Source organism: Sorex araneus, chromosome 4 (genome assembly GCF_027595985.1).
Source record: "Sorex araneus isolate mSorAra2 chromosome 4, mSorAra2.pri, whole genome shotgun sequence".
NCBI classification, from domain to species: Eukaryota; Metazoa; Chordata; class Mammalia; order Eulipotyphla; family Soricidae; genus Sorex; species Sorex araneus.
In genome coordinates this window covers 99,654,739-99,677,699 of record NC_073305.1, presented here as the reverse complement: position 1 = coordinate 99,677,699, position 22,961 = coordinate 99,654,739, and positions in this window count along the sequence as shown.

The window sequence follows — 22,961 nt, the reverse complement described above, 5'->3', positions numbered from 1 at the left end:
TGTATCCCCTCACACTTCTCACTACCTTAAAATACCATACTACCTTGGCATAATGCACAGATGGACATGATGGAGGAAATCATTTAACTTGATAGAAAATTTATCACCACTTCAAAGTGGGGCTTTCAGCATTATCTCTACATTACATTATAGCATTGTATAAATACACTGATAGGAGGATAATCATCTGTGTGTGTGTGTGTGTGTGTGTGTGTGTGTGGTGCTGAGGGTCAAAACCAGAGCCTTGTACATGTCATCACCCACTTTCAGACTGTTGTGACACTGTTGTGGGACTGTTGCTGCTGAATCCATTGCTGTCTGCATAGCTTAAAACAAACAAACCAACTTGTGATTTCTTATGAGTAGCATGTTTTTTATGTGCTAATGGCTTCAGTTTCTTAAATGTAAACATTTCCATTATAGAGCAACTTTCACAAGCTTGTTTTGGCAGCTTTTCAGTGTTTCATAATCCGGGGCCTTACCCAGCTAGCGATGATCACAAACTCTGTACCATTCTTTCACATCTCTTTTGCATTGGCAATCTCCATTTTCTTTATCCACTTTTGCTGTTTTTATAGAGGCAGCTCCCAAAGCAGACAAGCAAAAAAGGACAGGTCTCCATTATGGCCCATCACATTTCTGCATTGTATATTTTATATATGCAGGTCTGTCTCTCCATATTCTATGAAGACTCAAAAGCAAAGATGTTATAGTTGTTAAATTCAAATTGCCACAGCAACAGATGTTCTTTATTTCCCTTCTAACAAGACCAGCTGGTGCCCAGGGGACACTAAACACTGTGCCTAGTTGGCATCTCTGAAAATGTTTGTGCATTTTAGTTCCTTGCTTAGAATTGTATACCAATCTCAGGAGTCAGTTGCACTATTTCCATATTTTTATTCCAGTTTTACTAGTTATTATAAACTTGTAATTTCATTAAATATTAAAAAATATAAAAAATAGAGCAATGGAAATAAAACTTGTATTTGTGTGAATTATATTACAGAACCACAAAATTTGGGGGAAAAATAGATAAAGGCAACCCACATATACATACATATGCACACAGCCTTAAAATATGTATGGAAAATACTATAATGTACTATTGAGAAAGGATATATTCAGCTTCTAACAGAATGATATGCTCAGAATGATTGCAATTACCTTAAATGTTTATATCACTACAAAGAAATCATAGTTGAAATATGTGATGCATGAAAGATCTGTTATTTTCCTGAGAAGAACAAAAGAGTTCCAAATTATAGCCTTAAACAAAAAATGTTATGTTTTTTGTAGGAATATTTTTTAATTAGGACTAAGATACCTGCCTTGCCTACTCAGGGACACAAGTTCTTTTACCAGCACCATCACCTTTTGAGCACCACTGGGTGTGGCCTAGGTGGCTTTGAGCACTGCTGGGAATGACTCTGGTGTTCCCCATCACCACCAGACTCAAACATCATATCACGGGTTCAAATGCCAAATTGTTAGTAGGCTGAAAGCTCACATATCTAGTACCTATCCTTTGCATGCAGGAGAATTGGATTTGATCCCTAGCACCCACAAGTGTACTGAGCACAGTTGGGAATGTCCCCCGAGTACTGCCAGATGTGACCACCAAAATAAAATAAAACAACAATCAAAAAGGAAAGACATCCTTGCATCCCCGGGATGAATTCCACTTGGTCATGGTGTATGATCTTCTTGATGAGTTGTTGGATCCTATTTGCTAGTATTTTGTTGAGGATCTTCGCATCGGTGTTCATCAGGGATATTGGTCTATAATTTTCTTTCTTAGTGGTGTCTTTGTTTGCTTTTGGTATTAGGGAGATGTGTGCTTCATAGAAACTGTTTGGGAAAGTTCCTGTTTTTTCAATTTCCTGGAAAGGCTTGAGGAAAACTGGCAACAGGTCTTCTTTGAATGTTTGGAAGAATTCGCCAGTGAATCCATCTGGGCCTGGGCTTTTGTTTGGGGGGAGATTTTTGATTAGTTTCAATTTCCTTAACATTAATGGGTCTATTCAGGTATTCCAAGTCTTCTTTGTTCAGTCTTGGGAGATTGTAGGAATCAAGGAATTCATCCATTTCTTTTAGGTTCTCTTGTTTTGTGGCATATAGACCTTCAAAGTAGGTTTAACATTCGGAAATCAATCAACATAATCCATCATATCAACAAAAGTAAAGATAAAAACCATATGATCATACCAATAGATGCAGAGAAAGCATTGACAAGATCCAACATCCTTTCATGATGAAAACCCTCACCAAAATGGGGTTTGGAGGAACTTTCCTCAAGATAGTCGAAGCCATCTACCACAAGCCTACGGCAAGCATTATCCACAATGGAGAAAAACTAAGGGCCTTTCCTCTGAGATCAGGCACAAGACAAGGATGCCCACTCTCACCACTGCTCTTCAATATAGTACTGGAAGTACTTGCGATAGCTATTAGACAAGAAAAAGAGATTAAGGCATCCAGATAGGGAAGGAAGAAATCAAACTCTCACTATTTGCAGATGATATGATACTATATCTAGAGAAGCCCAAAGCCTCTACTAAGAAAGTCTTAGAAACAATAGACTTATACAGTAAAGTTGCAGGCTACAAAATCAATACCCAAAAATCCATGGCCTTCCTATATGCAAACAATGAGGCAGAGGAAAGGGACATGAAAAAAGCAATCCCATTCACAATCGTACCCCAGAAAATCAAGTTCCTCGGAATCAGCTTAACCAAGGAAGTAAAAGACCTCTAAAAAGAAAACTATAAAACGCTATTCCATGAAATAAAAGAGGACATGAGGAAATGGAAACATATACCTTGCTCATGGATAGGGAGAATCAATATTGTCAAAATGGTAATACTCCCCAAAGCATTATACAGATTCAACGCGATCCCTATAAGGATACCCATGACATTTTTCAAAGAAACGGATCAAGCAATCCTAAAATTCATATGGAACAACAAATGTCCATGGACAGCTAAAACAATTCTTGGGAAAAAGATGATGGGAGGCATCACCCTCTTCAACCTCAAACTTTACTACAAAGCAGTAACAATTAAAACAGCATGGTACTGGAACAAAGGCAGACCCGCAGACCAATGGAACAGGGTGGAATATCCCTACACACAACCCCAAATGTATGATCATCTAATCTTTGATAAGGGAGCAAGAGTTGTGTAGTGGAGCAAAGAAAGCCTCTTTAACAAATGGTGCTGGCACAACTGGACAACCACATGCAAAAGAATGGGCTTAGACCTCTACCTGACACCATGCACAGAAGTCAGATCAAAATGGATTAAAGACCTCAACATCAGACCACAACCCATAAGGTACATTGAAGACAAGGTCGGCAAAACCCTCCACGATATTGAAGATAAAGGTATCTTCAAAGATGACATGCAACTGGCCAACCAAGTGGAAACAGAGATCAACAAATGGGACTACATTAAACTAAAAAGCTTCTGCACCGCAAAAGATACAGTGACCAGAACATAAAGACTATCTGCAGAATGGTAAAGGATATTTACACAATACCCATCAGATAAGGAGTTAATATCAATGGTATATAAAGCACTGGTTGAAATCTACAAGAAGAAAACATCCAACCCCATCAGAAAATGGGCCGAAGAAATGAACAGAAACTTTACCAAGGAAGAGATACGAATGGCCAAAAGGCACATGAAAAAGTGCTCTACACCACTAATCATCAGGAGATGCAGATCAAAACAACCATGAGATACCACTTAGTGGTAAGGGGGGTGTTGTTTGGGGGCCTCACCCTGCAGTGATCTGACTCTGAACTCAAAGAACACTCCTGACAGTGCTTGGGGGACCATACTGGATACCCATGATCAAACCTATTCAGTCAAGGTAAATGCCCTACTCTCTGTACTATCCCTCCGGACAGTGAGGCAAAATAGTTTTTGTTGAACAAAATTTACTTAGATGTGAGAGGAAAGATAGATTTATTGGAGTGGAAAAAGTCAAGCAAAGAGACATAAAGATGAATAGCTGAAATATATGTTTTCAAGGGAGAACACAGGCTTGAAGAGCACCCATGAAAAAATATTTTCAAGAGAGTAGCCATAATTTGTTAGTTGAATGCCAATGACAATAAGTGTGTACGCTAAATCAAAATAACTATGCACTTAAATCATCTCAAGTTTCGTCACCAAATTCAGGCTCAATAAGAGTTCCAATTTCTTACATTTGAATAATATATACAGAGGACTGATTTGACTTAATTACTGCTGTATGACAATACCTGTAGAATTTTAATACTAAAATGGGCCTGGAGTAATAAGAGCAAGAGAAGTCATGCACAGAAAAACTAATTCACTTATGGTCAGCCAGAATTCCAGGGCAGGTTTCCAGATAGCTATCGAGGTATCTGATAAGTCATAATCTTTTGAAGAGTGTCACAGTAATCTGATTATTACTAATAAAATAGTGATATTTGGAGGTTGGGTGAGAAGGGTATCACTTATATAATCAAGTCTCTGCTTGGCAGTCAGTAATTCACACTCCCTGGGATATCACTGTATCACTCATTGATTTGCTCAAGCAGGCACCAGTAATGTCTCCATTGTGAGACTTGTTGTTACTGGTTTTTGGCATATCAAATACTCCACAGGTAGCTTGCCAGGCTCTGCCGAGCGGGTGAGATACTCTGGTAGCTTGCTGGGCTCTCCCTAGAGGGGAGGAGGAATCAAACCTGGGTCGGCTGTGTGCAAGGCAAACACCCTACCCGCTGTACTATCGCTCCAGCCCTGGGATATATAGAAAAATAATTGTACAAGTAAGGTATGTGTTTTTTGCAACTGGACACACAAAAGCTGTGAACCATGTGAGTGGAAAATCCAAGATGACAATAGAACATCCAGAAAATTTTTTATTTTTTATTTTGGTTTAGACTAAAAATAATTTTAAAAATTTTCTCAGTTTCTATTTAGCTTTGATTTTTAAAATTAGGATGGACTTCTTTCTTAAATTTCATTTTGTTTTAATTAGGTAACATTGTTTATAATAGTGTTAATATATATACTTTTGCCTACAAATTTACTGTACCACTGTCATTTCTAAAGTGCAAAAAAAACTTCCATAACAAGCACTGTTCCCTTGTTTTGTTTCCATATAATAGATGAGGGAAATAATCCAACATTTGTCTTTTTTTCTGACTTATTTCATTTAATATAGAATCCTCTATTTCCATCCAAGCTATAGCAAAATAAAAGATTGTATCTTTTTCTTCTTTGAGCAGAATTCCACTGTGTGTGTGTGTGTGTGTGTGAGAGAGAGAGAGAGAGAGAGAGAGACAACTTCTCTATCCACTTATTTGTCACTAGACATAACAGGATGTTTTAGATGTTGGCTACTGTAAATATTGCTGCAATGAACATAGACATGTATATATCAAGTTAAAGTTTTGTGTTCTTGGGAGAAATGCGAGGGAGAGGAATTGGGGGAGCATATGATAATTCTATTTAATTTTTTAATAAATCTTCGTATAGTTTTCCGTAGAAGTCGAACCATACAGCAGTCCCACCGACAGTAAATGAGGGCCCCTTTCCCACTACATTCCCACCAACACTATTTATTTCCAGACTTCTTATATAAATTATTCTCACTAGCACGAGGTAATATCTCACAGTGGTTTTAATTTTAATTTCCCTGAATATAAGTTATGATGAATATTTTGATATACTCTTGACCATGCACGCATCCTAAAATTAATTCCACATCATCATTGTGCATGATCTTTTTGATGTTTCGTTGAATTCGCTTCTCTAATATTTTCTCCATCAGGGATATTGGTCTGTCACTTTCTCTTTTTAGTAATATGTCTGTTTGCTTTTGTATTAGAGTAATGTTGGCCCTTTATGAAAATTGTTAAGAATTTCTGTTTCTTTGATTTTCTGAAAAACCTTTGAGAAAATAGAGAATTTGTCCTCCTTGAATGTATGGTAGAACAAACCCATAGATTTGTCAGGACTTGGGCAGTTTTTAAAATATATTTCAATTACTGTTTCAGTATTCTTATGAGTTATCAATTGTTCTGTTCAGATTTTATTTGCCCGCATGTTTCAGATTTAGGAGGTTGTATGATTCTAAAAATTCATTCGCTTCTTGTGGGTTTTCCAGTTTAGTATCATAAAATTACTCATAAGTCATTTTATAATCCCTTGTATCTTCGTGGTATCTATTGTAGCTCCTCCCCTTTCAAGTCTTAGGGCTTTCTCTGTATAATTTTCTTTGCTTGTCCTTAAGATCACTGATTCTACTCTTCTGCCAAGTCATGCTATTATGTTTTCAGCTCAGTTAATATACTCTTTAGCTCATTAATTTCTGAATTGGCTTTGCTTAATAATTTCCCTAAGCTTATCAACGGTCTCTTCCACTGATAACTTAATTTCATTGCAAAATTGATGGGATTGTTGCTTCCAAGTCTTCTTTGGTGAGTTTAGTTCTAGTGTGTTTGAAGATCTCTCGGGGTTTTATTCTAATTCATTGATGTTGGTGAAGTCCTTCACTCCATTTCTCCACTATGTCTAGTGCTACACGAGGATTAGGGGCAAGAGCTTAACTGGCCTAAGTGATGATCAGTCCCAAGGGTCAAAAAATCAAGTCAGTGCCTGTGACTCTGAGTTTGTGTGGGCCTGGATGCCCACGGAGAAGTTTTGGTCATAAATGCCTCTGAGGCAATTATAATACTGGGGTCTAGCAATCTTGGGCTCTGACACAGAATTGCTGGTCTCTGGCAGCAGATATGAAGCCAAAGTTTGGCCAACCTGAGCAACAAGCAGGGTTGTCTGGTTTTAGTGACATTTTCTGTTGGAACCCCGTTAGAACTTGGTATTTAATTCAGTTTTTGGTGTAGATATTTTCCTTAATGATAGAAAAGTGTTAGACAAACCCCCCCAGTTTTCCATCTTCCCTCTTTAGGTGAGATCTTTAAAACTTAAAATGTAAGAATTCAGACAACTGTCTTTCATCTCCCCAAGAATTTTGCCAGGAATTTGTTGGAGAAAGAAAAATATTACTTTTTGAGCACAATACAATTGGTCTTTTCCTTTGTCCCAGTGTATGTAGTCACGAGGCAGCTAGGGAAGTGCCTTCTCTCTCTCCTCTCTCTCTCCCTCTCCCCCCCTCTTTCTCTCTCTCTCTCTCTTTCTCTCTCTCTCTTTCTCTGCCTATATTTGATGATCTCGAGCCACTTCCCCTACCCGGGACAGCGAATGCCATGGGTGGGCGGATGAAGAAGGAAATGAGGACCAGGATAGTTGCCATTTATTCCATTCTCCCCATGTGCCTGTTCCAATCTCACTAAACTCCCCATTCTAGTCTCACACTGCCCCTCATCCCCATCTCTTCCAGCCTCTCCCTCTCATCTCTCCGCACTCCATCTAGCAGTCTGGTCTCTCGCTCATCTCTCACCAACTGCCTGCATTGGGCTTAAGACACCACACCCCATTTGGTAGCACAGTCAGCATATCAAAAGCCCTCCTTAATCGCCCATCAGGCTCAAGGGCTGAAATACCTACTATTAGGGGTATTTCTCCTCTCCTTTGTTGGATAACTTAATTTGAATCTTAATTAACATCAATTCTACTTCTTTTTTTTTAAATATATTTTATTGAATCACCACGTGGAAAGTTACAAAGTTCTCAGGCTTATGTCTCAGTTATACAATGCTCAAACACCCGTCCCTTCACCAGTGCCCATATTCCACCACCAATAAAAACAAAAACAAAACAAAACAAAAAACCCAGTATACATCCCACCCCTCACCCTCCAAACCCTCCCTGCGTGACTGATAATTTCACTTCCTTTTCTCTTTACCTTGATTACATTCCATATTTCAACACAAAACTCACTATTGTTGTTGGAGTTTCAACACAGACTCACTATTTTTGTTGGAATTTATCCCCCAAGAATACAGCTCTATTGACAAGGAAATATTTGATAATTAGTTTTCCACTGATGAGAATGAAGAGATAAAAGTCACGCGGCCGCGGTAGCGGCCGAGCGGTTTACAATTTCTGTATTATAGTAATTAAGTCCAGGGAGATTTAAGTTGGAAATTGAATCATTTCCCTTCCTGGAGCAGCATGGAGTAAAAGCTTAGTTCACAGTCTGCATACATGGTTGCAAGCACTCGCTGGAACCCCAAGTCATAAAGCTGGCTCTGGCTCCTGCTCGTTCCACATCCACGCGGCTGTACAAAGGCATGGCCACCCGGGTCGAATCTCGGCTGGAACCCAAGCTCCGGCCCCAGCCTGAGACTGCCCAGGTGTCCCGCTGTTTCAAGTTCAAAGCACTTTTTTTTCCGTGCCACAAAGTTCATACCTGCTCAAAGGACCCACAAAATGTCAGACACCACGCCTCCTCCAGGAGGGAAGAGAGACAAAGGAAGAAGGATATTTCCTCCGTTAGCCGGCGTGGGGCAAAAGCTTAGCTCACAGTCTGCATACATGGTTGCAAGCATTTGCTGGAACCCCAAGTCATAAAGCTGGCTCTGGCTCCTGCTCGTTCCGCATCCACGCGGCTGTGCAAAAGCATGGACACTCGGGTCGAATCTCAGCCGGAGCCCGAGCTTCAATTCTACTTCTTAATATTAGTTATTTTGTATGGACACAGTAAAAGATACATTAAGATTGTAGGGTGTCTCTCCTGGGAATATCTCACTATAGATCTCAGACTACAGTGCTCAGGCCAGATAAATCTTTCCTAACCCTAGCAGGGTCCTAACCCAACTGTTACTTTTTGAACCATGACAGAATCTGTCCATGACCATGCTCTTAACTTATAGTTAAGTATTATGGCACTTTGGCCTGGCCCATTTCAATGCCAGGGTAGTTCACAGCTTACCCTGGGTCCATCCAGTCCCTCATCGGTACTCTGCTTTTGGAGTGCTAGGAAGTAAGGGCAACTGAGGCATAAGTCGAGAGAATAGATGCTCAGAAATGAATATCATTTGGAGTCAGTTAACTCCCAAGTTACAAAAGTATAGCATTAACTATCTTCTTGTGTCCATACAAAAAGGATATTACTCTGAATTAACTATGCAAAGGACTTAAGAAGAAGAGAATAAGCAATATTCACAAGTTAACTGAGTCTGATTAGGAGATATGGGTAATTGACCAGTTGGGGAAGCAGAGGTTACAAATAAACACAGACGAATGGGAGCAGTGTGATGGGAGTAACCCAATACACCTAAGCTCCCTGTGGCAAGGCAGAAAGGACAAACCAATGTCATCCTACGCCAGTGGAAAGTTATTTGCTTTTAATGGGGCTTAGAAATTTATAAAAGAATTTTAGCTCTCCACCTTGGGGTTGGGTGTGTCCTTCTTTATGACACTGGTTTGCTTTACTTTGAGGACTTTCCTTTCTCTCTCTGTCTCTCTCCTGCTTCCTGCTCCCAATTCTCCTTAGAACTAGTATCCTTCGATAAAACTATTTTACTTCACTAAAATCCATTTTTTTCTAATTATAATAAATTAAGAATGAATTTAAAGTATGTATTTATAATAAACAAAAAAACTAGTTCTTGATCTTTGAACATCAAAAAAGAGAACTTTGACATATGTTTATTAATTGCCTGGAGGAATTAAATTTCTATCAAATGATGCTTAGTTTGTGATATTTGTAGACCCTTTCTTCCTCTTTTCCTCAATAGGTAATTGCACCAATCTAGGGGGAATTTTATTTTTAATCTTTATAGTTTAATTTCCACTTGCTGTAGAAGAGGTTAATGTCTTACCTAAACTTAGGTTTTGTGATTTGTATTAGAACATGCCAGCTAATGCCTTACTCAAATACTTTGTATGAAACAAAACGTCATTGACTTGAGCCTGCTCCTGTAAACCTCAATTTTCAAAAGCTTTCAGTGTCAATTACCTCCCACAACAAAGCAGTGCACAAACCTCTTGATAATGCTCAGAGTGTCATATCATCAATCGTAGCCCTGTTTATACTTCACAGTACAATCTAATTTCTTATAGTTACTGCTGAGAGTTAGGCTGCCTCAATCAATCGAATTTTAAAAGAAAATGAGCATCTCGCAAGTAAATCTGAACATATTAAAACAAGCTTCCAATCAAAATTTTCAGCCACAATGGGGTTTCCTAATTCAGTTCGTTCAATACATGCTACTCAGCAGTTTTAAGGATATATCTTCCAGAATACAGTGAGCTCTCTCCCATTAGGGTGAAAAAAATAGAGTAGATTGCAATTCATACAATATTAATAAGTTGCTCTATTTTACAGCTTAGTAATAAAGTTATTTATGCTGCCAGAGGCATTTCATGACATTAGCAGTGGAAAGATAGTAGGGGACAGGCAGGCCCCGCCTGTGCCATTTAGAAATGGTGACACTGCAGCACCTCCTGCATGGCCAAGGGGAATGACCCTGGGATGAAATCTTTATACAATACACAGAAGAATGGATGGGTGATAATTTGATCTCTGCACTATCTTTTGGAACAAATGAATAGCAAAAAATGTTACTTAAACCAGCATAGCCTGGCCGTGGACCAACTAGATGCCACATCATGAATCTCTTTCCTATATCAGATATTGTCTCTTAAACTTAAATTACACATTGCATTCAACATCCCATTATATTAGCACAAGTTGTGCTCTTAACCATCTCATGTACAGGTATACATCTTGTCTTTAATTATGTACTACCATCTTGCTGTTTTATATTCTTTATTTTGTGTTATGTTTCCTGTACTTTATTCTCAACACCAAGAAAGCAATAATAGCATCTGATCTTCACTTTCCTATCTCCCAAAGCATATGCCATAGTAGTAAGTAAAAGACCAAAGCAGAAGAATTATTGTAAGTAAATATAGTGCCAAAGTTTAGCCTGATAAATGGTTACAATATGGTCATTTTTCCATGATCAGATTTAAGATGTGCAAATGGAAGGAAATTATAACATAAATAATTCAAAATAGCTGATAATTGGGAAGTCATTTATACTTGACTTTGAAATGAATTGAGGCTGCCCATGACTTTGCAAAATAGATTGCTTATAGACTAGGTAATAGTGAATGCTGTGGTAAGTAAAACAATGAATTTAACTTGGGGAATATTTATCATATTTTATCTACCCAACATTCATCCCCTCTATTTCTTTGCAATATACTAATACCTTTCCAGGTTATTAGTGCCCTGATTATGTGCAATCCTGCTGGGAAAGTGATTCAGGCATCTCTGTAGAAAGTGTGAATCAATTTCTCTATTATGGTTTGGCACAGCTGAAGATTGGTATATCGTTCACACTGGCTAACCAAACCCTTGTTTCAAGAAGCTTTATCAGGCCACAATATGCAATAACAGAGAAAAAAAGAGACTTTTTCTGAGATTAGCCCTACATGGGCTATCCATCAGAACCTGCTTGGGAAACATTCTAATGATATCAACAGCTCATGTGTTCCAGAATCATTATAATTCACTTTTAATAGAACTGAAAGCACCATTTTCTGTTATTTGCATCCCAAACACTGTAAAAATCGTGTTAGGCCAGTGTCTCACTGAAAAATGTGGAGACGGAAAACCAGAACATAGTATGAACACAAAGGTAGAATCTGAGAAGGTGCCATTAAATTAGAATTAGGGCTAAAACAGGCCCAGAAAGTGAAGAAAAGCTGTCCCTATGATCTTGGCGATGATTATCAGGGGCCTTCCTTGGAGAAGGAACACCTCCTTCCCCTAGTTGCTGATGGAGTATGGGAAATTTCACACCAGAACTCTAAGGTTTTTCTGTGTTGGATTCCCAAACCTCACCTTCATATCCTTCCCTTTTTCACTGACAAATCAATTGTGTGTGTATAGTCTTGTGTTAATAGAATTCCCTCAGTTACAATGATACATCATATATGATTGGCTTATGTAGGTAAAAGATGAAAGTTGATATGTTGTTACCTATACCATTGTTTCTTTGCTATCTACCTCATTTGAATATGAGATGCCTAAGAGCAATTGCATCATCTAACTGTTATCACTCTACTCCCCGTGTTGAATGAACGATTGAATGAATGAATGTATGAGTATCTGTAGACTACAACCGTATCATGTGAAACTGGCAATATCCTGAGAGTGTAGTCCTCGAGTATTGTGCCTAAAATTAGCACACAAAATTCCAAATGTTTATGATGCTGTAGTTATTTATTTATTTATTTATTAATGAATTATTTAGGTAGGCCACAGCCTATGTCCTAGTCTTTCTCTCTCTCTCTCTCTCTCTCTCTCTCTCTCTCTCTCTCTCTCTCTTTCTCTTTCTCTCTCTCTGATTATAATATTCAATCTTCTGGTCTCTAAGTTCATAATGTTCACCCTGATCTTATCTCTCACTGTCCACAAGCCCCTAATTCCCAGGCTCTCGATGGCCCACAGGTATAGTCCTGATATTCTATGGTCTGCGTCTCCTTGCTGCTGCTTGCTGCTCTTTGTCCTGTTGGCTTTCCTCTGTTCTGTGGCCACTCACATCAGAAGGGGACTTCTGCTCTTTCGCTGTTTGTAGGACACAGATGAAGATTCAAGGAGATGGTGCTGTCCCTTCAGGCATTCATATAAGGTTGTTGTTTTTTTTCTTTCAGTAACCTTGCAGTACACAGTCACAAGCTGTTCATGATTTCATTTCAGTTATACAACTTTCCAACACCCCCACCCCCTCCACCAGTGTACATTTCCCATCACGAATGTCACACTCAGTTTCCCTCAGTCACCCCCACCCCCAGCTTGCCTTTTTTCTTTTCTCTCTCTGTCTCTGTCTCTGTCTCTCTCTTTCTCTCTCTCTGCATTATGGTTTGCAATACAGATGCCGAGAGGTTACCATGTTTGTTCCTTTACCAAGTGTCAGTACACAGTTCTTATCCAGAGTTATACAGTAATCATTTCCGACTATCTTTCCCCTGCAGTTCCCAAGTTTTCTGCGAAATCATGAATTGCTTCTGTATGGAGGAGGATAAGAGGGAAGAAGTTATCTTTTCTTTGACCAGAAAATGTTTAAAGAAATTCATTTGTTCTAACACCAAGTCCTTGGGGATTTCTTCTCTAGTGTCATAGTTCTATTTCAAAAAGTGGCCCTGTTCTTAAAATACCATTATATAGAACAAAATTAGGTGCATCCTGGGTCTAGATAGTGAGTGTTATACAGACAACATGGAAGACCAGTTGCAGGAAATATATGATTCAGGGGAGTATATGTATGTGTGGGGGGGTGGGGCATGTGTATATAATTTTTTTAAGATGGAAATAAACTGTTTACACAAAAGTGGATTATCCTGTGCTGATGGGTTCTTGAGAATTGTATGAAATATTTACATACAAAACTTGGTAGATTAAAACTTACAGTTTCTTGTACAGATAAAGTAAGTAGATGGCTCCGGGTCCCTCCCAGATGTCCAGGCCTCTCTCTTATCTATGAACGATGTCACTGGTCCTGTTCCTGATGCTGCCCTGTCTCGTAAATGGCTTCCCTGTCTTGTCCCGTGCAGCCTATTTGCCTCCTGTGAACAATAGCCAGGTCCTGTCTCTGTGCCTCTCTCCCCTGTGGACACTTTCCCCAGTCTCTAGCCATAGCACATGCATGTGAGTGAGATCCCTGTGCTCTATTCCTGTCGCTGGGCCACCCAAATGTACCCCACCAGTTCCTATTGTCCTGTCCCAGTTTCCTAGTCTGTGGCCACGTGTGTGTGAGTGAGACACCTGTACTCAGCACCTTGTCACTACATGGGTGTCCAAGTCCTGCCTGTATGAGCTTTCCTGGGTATCCATGAGCCCTGCCTGTCTGGGCTTTCCTGGGCATCTGAGCCCTGCCTGTGTTCTATCCCTGGCTGGGCCTATACTCCCTTCCTGTACAGGGCCATGTTTCCAGATACATAGTCCTATGTGTTCCAGGAAGAGAGGAGAGTCCAGAGTATGCATGCTCAGGGGGAAAAAGAGAGAGCAAGCCTGAGATGGAGCTAGGTCTGCTGCCATATCCCACCCCACAGCCATCCCAATATCTATTCTGATTGGCTACCTGTTCCATAGACAGAGATTTAAAGTGACCTGGTGTTCCACACTTTAGTTCCTGCTGAATCAAAACAAAATGGAGCTTCTGAATCTGGGTACAGCTGAAACAGCTGATAGGCTCTTGAAGGTCAAGCTTTAGGTATGTACAGATATTTATAGACATATCCCTTCATGCTAGGAAACATGTACACATGGTCCCTTCTAAGAAGGAGCTGAAACAAACCCTTTTGCACAAACTATTGGGGATCAAAAGTCAACCAATCACAGTTCAACTAACATTTTACCTAATTTTTATACTATTATACCAATCAGGAATTGACTGTGTTCTGGTCAAATCTGCATAATATGCACGATTGTGAACTATTCTGACTTTACTTCATGTATATAAATACTCAACGTTGCCCCAGGAAGTTCAAAGCAAACCCACATATCAAGAGAGTAAACACCTGGGGTCTAAGGTGTTTGCCTTGCATGTGCCTGATAAACCCTGGATAAAATCCCTAACAATGCTATGGTTCTTTCATCACTGCTGGGGTGACTACTTAACACAGAACCAGAAATAATCCTGAGCACTTCTGGGTGTGGCTCAGAACCAATCATTAATCTTAGGCTACCAGGCTTTGGTTTCTTGTTTGCTAGATTGAATGTCAGTGGACAAGGAGTTGGCTTACAGGTTGAGGACTGAAGGCAATGCAAAGAGGCTCATACTGATGAAGTAAGTAAAAACTTTGTAAATGAGAACAATGATCTTCAAACTAAATCTAAATAAATTAGGTGCATGAACCTGCCATTCCGGATGATGGTACCTATCTGAAGCTGGTAGGCCTTTCCCAACTGGGAGTCAAGTAAACCAATCCAAAAACAAGCTCTGACATGATTGAATCTTTTTTTTTTTTAAGAAGTAGTCTGGTGTTATGTCTTCAGAGCTGTCCCTCATTTAGACCATTTACATTTATTCTTCAGGTAATACAAAACTTTCCAGGTCATTCTAGACCTTCTCGGGATCATACGTAGGTCCCATTCAGTGTGGCCTGAAGAGGCTATCTGGTTTTGCTTCATCAGTATCTCCTTTGCCACAGGTCTCAGAGTCCTTGCCAGGGTTCACAGTAAGAATGAAGGAAGAAAAACAAAATGAAGGAAGGATATTGTTTGGCTATTCCTAGGAGGCCCAACCTCAATCAGCCAAGTAACTAGACCTCTACAAGAGTGAGGAAGTGGAAAGACTATTAGCTCTCTAACCTGAGTCTGAATGTTGTGGGGGCAAAACTAAACCATAAAAACCCCAGAAGAAAAGAGAAGGCTCATCATCTTCCAGGAAACTAGATTTTAAGGCTGTTAAATTTTCCTCTGAGACATCTTTCATGCCAGCTAAAGCCAGCCACCTGGTGCTGGGAGGACTTGATCTCAGTGGCATAGAGCATAGTCCAGATCCTGCCAAAGTAATTAACTTACATCAAAGAACTGGACTACAAATTAAAACAAGGGCATTTAAAAAGTTAAACTGTAAGTTAAATAGTACATTGATGCTGCTATTAAGTGGGTAAACTGCTTTGAAATTGATAGTGAATTGCCTTTGGGTTCATAATGGGGCTAGATTATTTCCACATGCTACTTAACAAGCATATAAAATTCAACTAATATGAAGGAAATCTATTTTTAAACGTTGGTTTATGAGGGAAAGAATGCCTTTATATTACTAAAATATGCAAAAAAGAAATTTTATGGAAACTTAGTATATTACCTCAGAATATTGAATAAAATTTCAAATAAGATATACTAATTTAAATGATAATTTGATATTTATATACATCTGGTACTTATGATATAGCCTCTTCTTATTCGTAAGAAACCGTTTTTGAGTTTTAATTATGCTAAAAGCCTTCCAGCAAAAGCAGAGATTTTGAAACTCCTTGATCTAGAAATTGTTTACTTTTGGGAGTGATCTCTTCATCTGACACCTCTGTCTTTGCACTGATTGACCTATTCTGCTCTATCTTGTTTGGATTTGGTGATATAAACATAAGTAAGTAAGCAGCACTCAGATAACATAGTTTGTTTGCTAACAGATTCTAGAATCAGAATCAGGATTCAACTTTGTCTAGATCCCTGATTAGTTGTGTGTTATTGGGCAATCATTTACACTTTTTTGTGACTTTGCATTTTATTCTTTGTTTTGTGAAATATACTACCTACTTCAAAGATTGAACACACTAAACACACTACACACACACATACAATACACACATACACACAACTTCATCTGAAATTCATATTGCTGTGAAATATGATACTCCCTACATCTTCTAAAACAAAGATTCTAGTAATTTATACTCGTTTCTTTTCTCACTCTGTCATGTTCTCTCATTAGCTCTTCTTTGAACAGGACCTGGCACAAAACAAGAACTCTATCTATAAATATGACTGTCTTTAGCTGCTTGTCTTGATTCCTTAAGAGAAAATTCATTTTAATTGATCACATATGAGGGTCCAAGACACTAGACATACCAGAATAGGAATCTAGACCAGAACCTTCGGTAAAGGTGGGCACTAGCAGTTAGGCTATGGGTAAACATGTTCTTCTCTGTTGGTACCGCATAATTACAGCCCTTAGAAATAAAGATAGCTCCACTTGTTGTGCCACACCATATGTGAGGAACTGTGTTGTCATTTTCAACATGAGCGCATTTCATTTTTATGCTGCTGCAGGAAAAACAAAAATGTCAGACATTCTCTGATGTTAATATCTTTATGAACAGACTATTTCATTTTCCAAGTCCTTCAACTACTGGTATTTTCTAATTCTTTGGTTAAGTGCTTGATGGCTACAAAATAATTCAGTGCTCAATTTTGTCCCTTCTCAATATTTTTTTTATAAGACAATTTGATTTTTGCTTGTTTGTTTCTGTTTTGAGGGCTACACCGAGTAGTACTCAAAGCTTACTCCTGGCTCTGCACTTAGGGATCACTCTTGGAGGGACCATTTGGGATGCTAGGGATTGAAACTGAGTTGGTCAATTGGAGAATTGTCCTACCACTGTTCTATTTCTCCAGCTTCAACTTAATCGTTTTTAAATCAGCATATAAAGTGTGAAAAAAGTTAAAGGTACTTTTTTATTTATATTTCACACATAATAACTATTCTGCTTACTGTATTTTATAAACTGAAAATATCCAGATAACCATCACACAAATAAGGAAACAGAACATAATCAACATTGTAGAAGTCCCATCACCAATAATCCCACAAGGGTAATTATCATCCTGACTTGTAACTCCACTGGTAGTTTTGCCTGGGTTTGGACTCCACATGTATATATTTATAAACCCTTTTGTGTCTGGTTTATTTTGTTCAGTACTCTGCTTTTACTATTAGCTCTATTGCCATATATATTTTTGTTACCATGTGTATGTCTTGAATATTCTGTAACTTATTCCTGAATTATAAGGACAATTTAACATTTTGAGGCTACTAAAAGTATTATATGATTTTTTGGTACATGTAGGTTTGCATTATGTTGCGCATCCACCTTGCAATTTTATTGCTAAACCATAAGGCATGCATAAATTTCACTTTAGTTTCTGCTGCCAAATAGTTTCCCAAAGTGATAATACCAGTATACATCCTACTATCACTGAACAAGAACTCCAGTTAATCTATAGCCTACTCAATACTCAAACTTTTCCATTTAAAAAAATTAGCTATTTTCTTGTGCTGGATTAATTGGATTAATTCCTAAATTTTTTCTTTCCCTCCTTGACTCCAAAATGCATTACATTTCCTGGTGATAACAGAATATAACTACATACCCCAACTATACTAGACTAATTAAAAGATGATTTCGGGAGAGTGACATGATCTAAAAGACTTATATATTAATTTTTCAGTACCTGTGTAGCAAACCATAATGTCCAAAAGGAAAGAGAGAGAGAGAGAGAGTGAGCATGACAGAGAGAAGGAAAAAAAGTGCCTGCCATAGATGTAGACTGGGAGACGGGGACTGGAGGGAAATTGGAGATATTGGTGGTGGGAAATGTATACTGGTGAAGGGATAGGCGATGGAACATTGTATGACTAAAATCCAATCATGATCAACTTCGTAAATGTTTATCTCACAGTGATTCAATAAGACAGACAGACAGACAGACAGATAGATAGATAATAGATAGATAATAGATAGATATAGATAGATAGATAGATAGATAGATAGATAGATAGATAGATAGATAGATAGATAGTTGGTTAAATTTGAAAATGGGAGAAGCATATGAAATCTCTTGAAAGTTAGGCAATAGTTTTCGTGTATGCCTAGGACTCAACTATCAATAACTTTGTAAATAATTGTTTTGTAATTAATTTTTTTAAATCTTTAAAAAATAAATAAAAGAGTCTGGGGTTTGCAATAAATAAAACACATATACTTTTTTGTTTCTCCAGGATATATTCCCAGAAGTGGTATTGATGAATCAAGTGGAGGCTCAATTTCTAATTTTTTGAGAACTCCATATTGTTTTCCAAAAGGGCTGAACCAGTCGGCATTCCCACCAGCAGTGTAGAAGGGTCCCTTTCTCCCCACACCCTCTCCAACAGCGGTTGCTTTTGTTCTTTTGGATGTGTGCCATTCTCTATGGTGTGAGGTGGTATCGCATAGTTGTTTTGATCTGCATCTCCCTGATGATTAGTGATGCAGAACATGTTTTCCTGTGCCTTTTGGCCATTCATATCTCTTCCTGAAGTTTCTGTTCATTTATTCGGCCCATTTTCTGATGGGGTTGGATGTTTTCTTCTTGTAGAGTTCAACCAGTGAAAAGACATATATCTTATCACCACACAAAGCCTAGGAAAACAAGGTCTTCACTTGGTTTCCAGAAAAGACGGTGGAGTAAAATATCCCACATAATACACTGCAAACCTTCCTAAGCATGCAGTTACAGCTGCTCCTGCTCCAGTGTCACACTGCCATGTCAGCTGTATCTCTGCTCTCTGAAAACTTCCCCTTCATGATCTCCTCTCTGTAGGGGTGTCTCTCCATTTTATACACCTCTTCCATTATTTTATCCTTTCTGTTCAATTGTTATCTTCTGGGATCTCTCACTCTCTCTTTCCTCTTAGACATGGAAGAAGTGACAGATCATTATAACCCACTCTAATACTTGAATACTTGTGTGATGGGATATTCTGAAATAATAATGTGAATGGTGTACTCTTAAGTTATCTCTTGCCTCAGATTATTAGCCAAGAACTATGAATTCCTTTCTATAACTATCTTAGCCAAAATGAAAGCAAAATAACCTGCAGTCAAAGGCCTGATCAGGCTTTTACAGAATCTTAAATCTTCAAAGAAGATTTTGCTGGGAGTCCTGGAAAAGGTGGGAGGGGCAGGGAGTGAAGGATAGTGCCTTGAAGAAGCAGCTACACTGAGCGCAGATTCTTTATGCAGAAAGAAAAGGAAAAGACATCTGGAGATGGCTTTAATGAGCTGCAGCAACTTGCGCTGTTCTGTGGCAATGCTGAAAGGAAGGCCACAGCTAGTCAACATGTGAAGCCTTGTATCAGGTATAAAATTTACCATTTTGTAAGTGAGTGGCCAAAAAGAATGAGACATATGAACAGATGATTGATGCCTTTGTCCAGAGGAAAATGAATCAACCCAGTATCGTGGCATAGGGTGACAGGGTGCAGGCTGCCTATAAGACCTTCCACACCTCAATACAGCCATTTACACATATAAAAAGTGCATGCACTTCTGTGCACAGTTACTGCAAAAATGTAGCAAGATCCCAGACAGACATCTTGGTGGTACAGCTATGGAAGAGAAACTCTAAGTACTGGGAGACATAATCTTAGCAGAGTCCTATATTCCCATTTGCCATGGCAGAGAGCCATGAGACTTCAAGAAAGAATGGATTTTGTCTTTTACTTTCTTTATTTGTGAGTGTGTGATAAGGGAGTTACCACCCAGTTATTCTCAGGGTTAACTCCTAGTTTTGTGCTTAGAGATCACTCCTTTTAGTACTTAGTAGTACTATATCTGGTGTGAGGGATCAAACCTGGAAGGGCAAGGCAAGTGCCTTAACCCCTGTACTATCTCTCTGACCCCTGATTTTTTAATTTTTAACTAGAATATTTTGCTGGAACCATCATGGTCAAGTGCATGGAAGTCCTTTTTCTGACCACACACTCTGACCTCTATAATGTAGACAGTATTCTTAAACAGAATCAGGAACCCAATACTGATTGAAATTAAATTTTCTTCTACTTTAATAAGGTTGGAGTCAACATATGTTTAATTTTATAGAAAGACCCTATGAACTGGGATGTTATTTTGCAGTTGAGTTATTTTCTTCATTTGATATAACCAAGTTATAGTTTCTTCTTTAAAATAAGCTTAGTTTGGATCAGTAAAAGACTAAACTCCAACTTGCAAAAATGACATTAAAATTACTCCCATATATGTCTAAGCAAGTAGAATTAAATCAGTCCATGTGAGCATTAGAATGAAATCTTAACTTTAAATGTAATACTGTATAATTTTATGTGATATGGTACCTACAAAGAAGCAATAATGCTCATGACATAAAACATGGAACATTCAAGATTATAATGAGTAAAAATCTGACATTTACAAGTATTCGTTTGGGTATCTAAGCAGTTGTCATGTTTTCTCTTTGTTCTGCTGCTTTCTAGATTACTTTTTTTTCTGCCTGAGAAACAGAATCTCTTTAATGTAACTGGTGTCATACTTACACATACTCTGAACTAACCATGTCTGCAACTGAAATGTTTATATTTTTGAAAATATAGTTGTGATTTTTTCTTATGACTTTTTTTCTTAAGGAATGGGACTTGAATAATATATAAGCTGTTTTGGAGACAGTCAAGTTAATGATGAAATTGAAAATTGACTTTGTAAGTCATTGTCAGGCATATTGTCACAGTCAGAAACTTCAAAAAAAATAAGGAAAATTAAACTAATGTCTTCTCATTTAGCCTAGAATAACTATAATTGTTTTTGAGTTTTTTTTCTTGTGAATAAAATCCTCCTAATAAAAATATGTATTATGTTGGGGCTGGAGCGATAGTACAGCGGGTAGGGCATATGCCTTGCATGCAGTTGACCCGGGTTCAATGCCCAGCATCCCATATGGTCCCCCGAGAACTGCCAGGAGTGATTCCTGAGTGCAGAGCCAGGAGTGACCCCTGAGCATCGCTGGATGTGACCCAGAAAGAAAATAAATAAATAAATAAATAGATAAAATATGTTTTAAAAAATAGGAAAGAAAAGCAATGAAAATGTTTTATTTTCTAAAATAATTGTACATCTAAAATCATGTTGCAAAATGAATTTGGCTCACAGGTCTGCAATTTTCTAATTTCTGTTTTCAGTAGAGAGACGTTCTGGAAAGAAAAGAGATGCCTAAACAGAGGAGAGCTGCCCTCCAGATCAGACCACTTTCTCCAGTATTGTTTATGAAAGAGAATTGAACTAATTTCCATGCCACCACTGTGTTTCAGGGTTTCTGTTCAGGGTGTGGCTTTCTCCCTCTGTAGGCACTGTTGCCCTTTCTTAAACTCACTGCAAATACGAGAACAGGAAACTTTAGTTGAGCTTCTGTCTCCCAAGAAAATTTCAAGTTATTTCTTTTCTCTGCATTTTAAGAAAGATTAGTTTTCATCCTAGCCATCTGTCTCTTTGGCTTATTGTCTTACATGTTCTTGAAACTGACACAGGAATTTCCAGAGTCCTTTTAACATAATTCTCAAGCTTCCTGGGGAGCAGAGTTCTATCTAGGTATTAATGGTGAAAGAGGTCATAAATTTTAAGAAGGCGGAGATGGATTACTGGTTGACGATCTACCGCAATGTCTCTTTCTTCTTACTTTGATCTCTTTCTCTTCTATGTCTTAGTCTTCCAACATTAATTTTGCTAGCTCTAAGTTAGAGTGATAACTCATAAAACAATAAACAGTATGTCCTATTTGTCCCTATTTATTTGGATTGCTTCCTCCCCTTCCCCAATTATAATTATTTGAACTTTGGAGAAAATTTTGAAAATGTAGAAAAGTTTAAAATTTACAGACAGCTCACAAATACAATCATGGTTAATTTTAGTGTGTTTTCTATTCTGTCTTTGTATTGCATTTAGGCTTAGTTTAAGAAAACTTCAAAATCCAAAAGGATGAGCTTCAGTAATTAAAGTAAGTAGAATTAATGAGTAACAGCCAGATTGATTAGCTATTTACACCTGAGTATCAGGGAGAGTTTTATGGAAGAGATAGTAGTATTTTGAAGATTAGAGACTAGGAGGGCAAAAAAAAAATCCTATGATAAAATAAAACACATGAAGGCATTTTAAAAGTATATTTGTATATGAATAATTTAGAGGGTGTGGACTTGAGGGATCTATTGAAAACCTTGTGCTCCAGTTTCCTTATTTACACATTGGTGGTGGAGGGACCATATGGGATGCCGGGGATCAAACCCAGGTCAGTAGCATGCAAGGCCTTACCCACTGAACTAAAGCTCTGCTCCCCCTTTTTTTCTCTTTTCATTTGGTTTTGGGATGCACAGGCAGTGTTCAGGGGTTACTCCTGGCTCTGCACTCCGGAATTACTTAGGGAACATATGGAATGCAGGGATAGAAACCATGTCTGCTGCATGCAAGGCAAGTGCCCTACCCACTGTACTATTGCTCCAGCCCTTAGAAATAACATTTTCAGTCATATCCATTTACTTGGGACTGGAACAATAGCGCAGTGGGTAGGGCTTTTGCTTTGCATGCAGCTGACCCGGGTTTGATTCCTCTGTCCCTCTCAGAAAGCCCAGAAAGCTACTGAGAGTATCCCGCCTGCATGGCAGAGCCTGGCAAGCTACCCGTAGCATATTCGATATGCCAAAAATGGTAACAAGTCACAATGGAGACGTTACTAGTGCC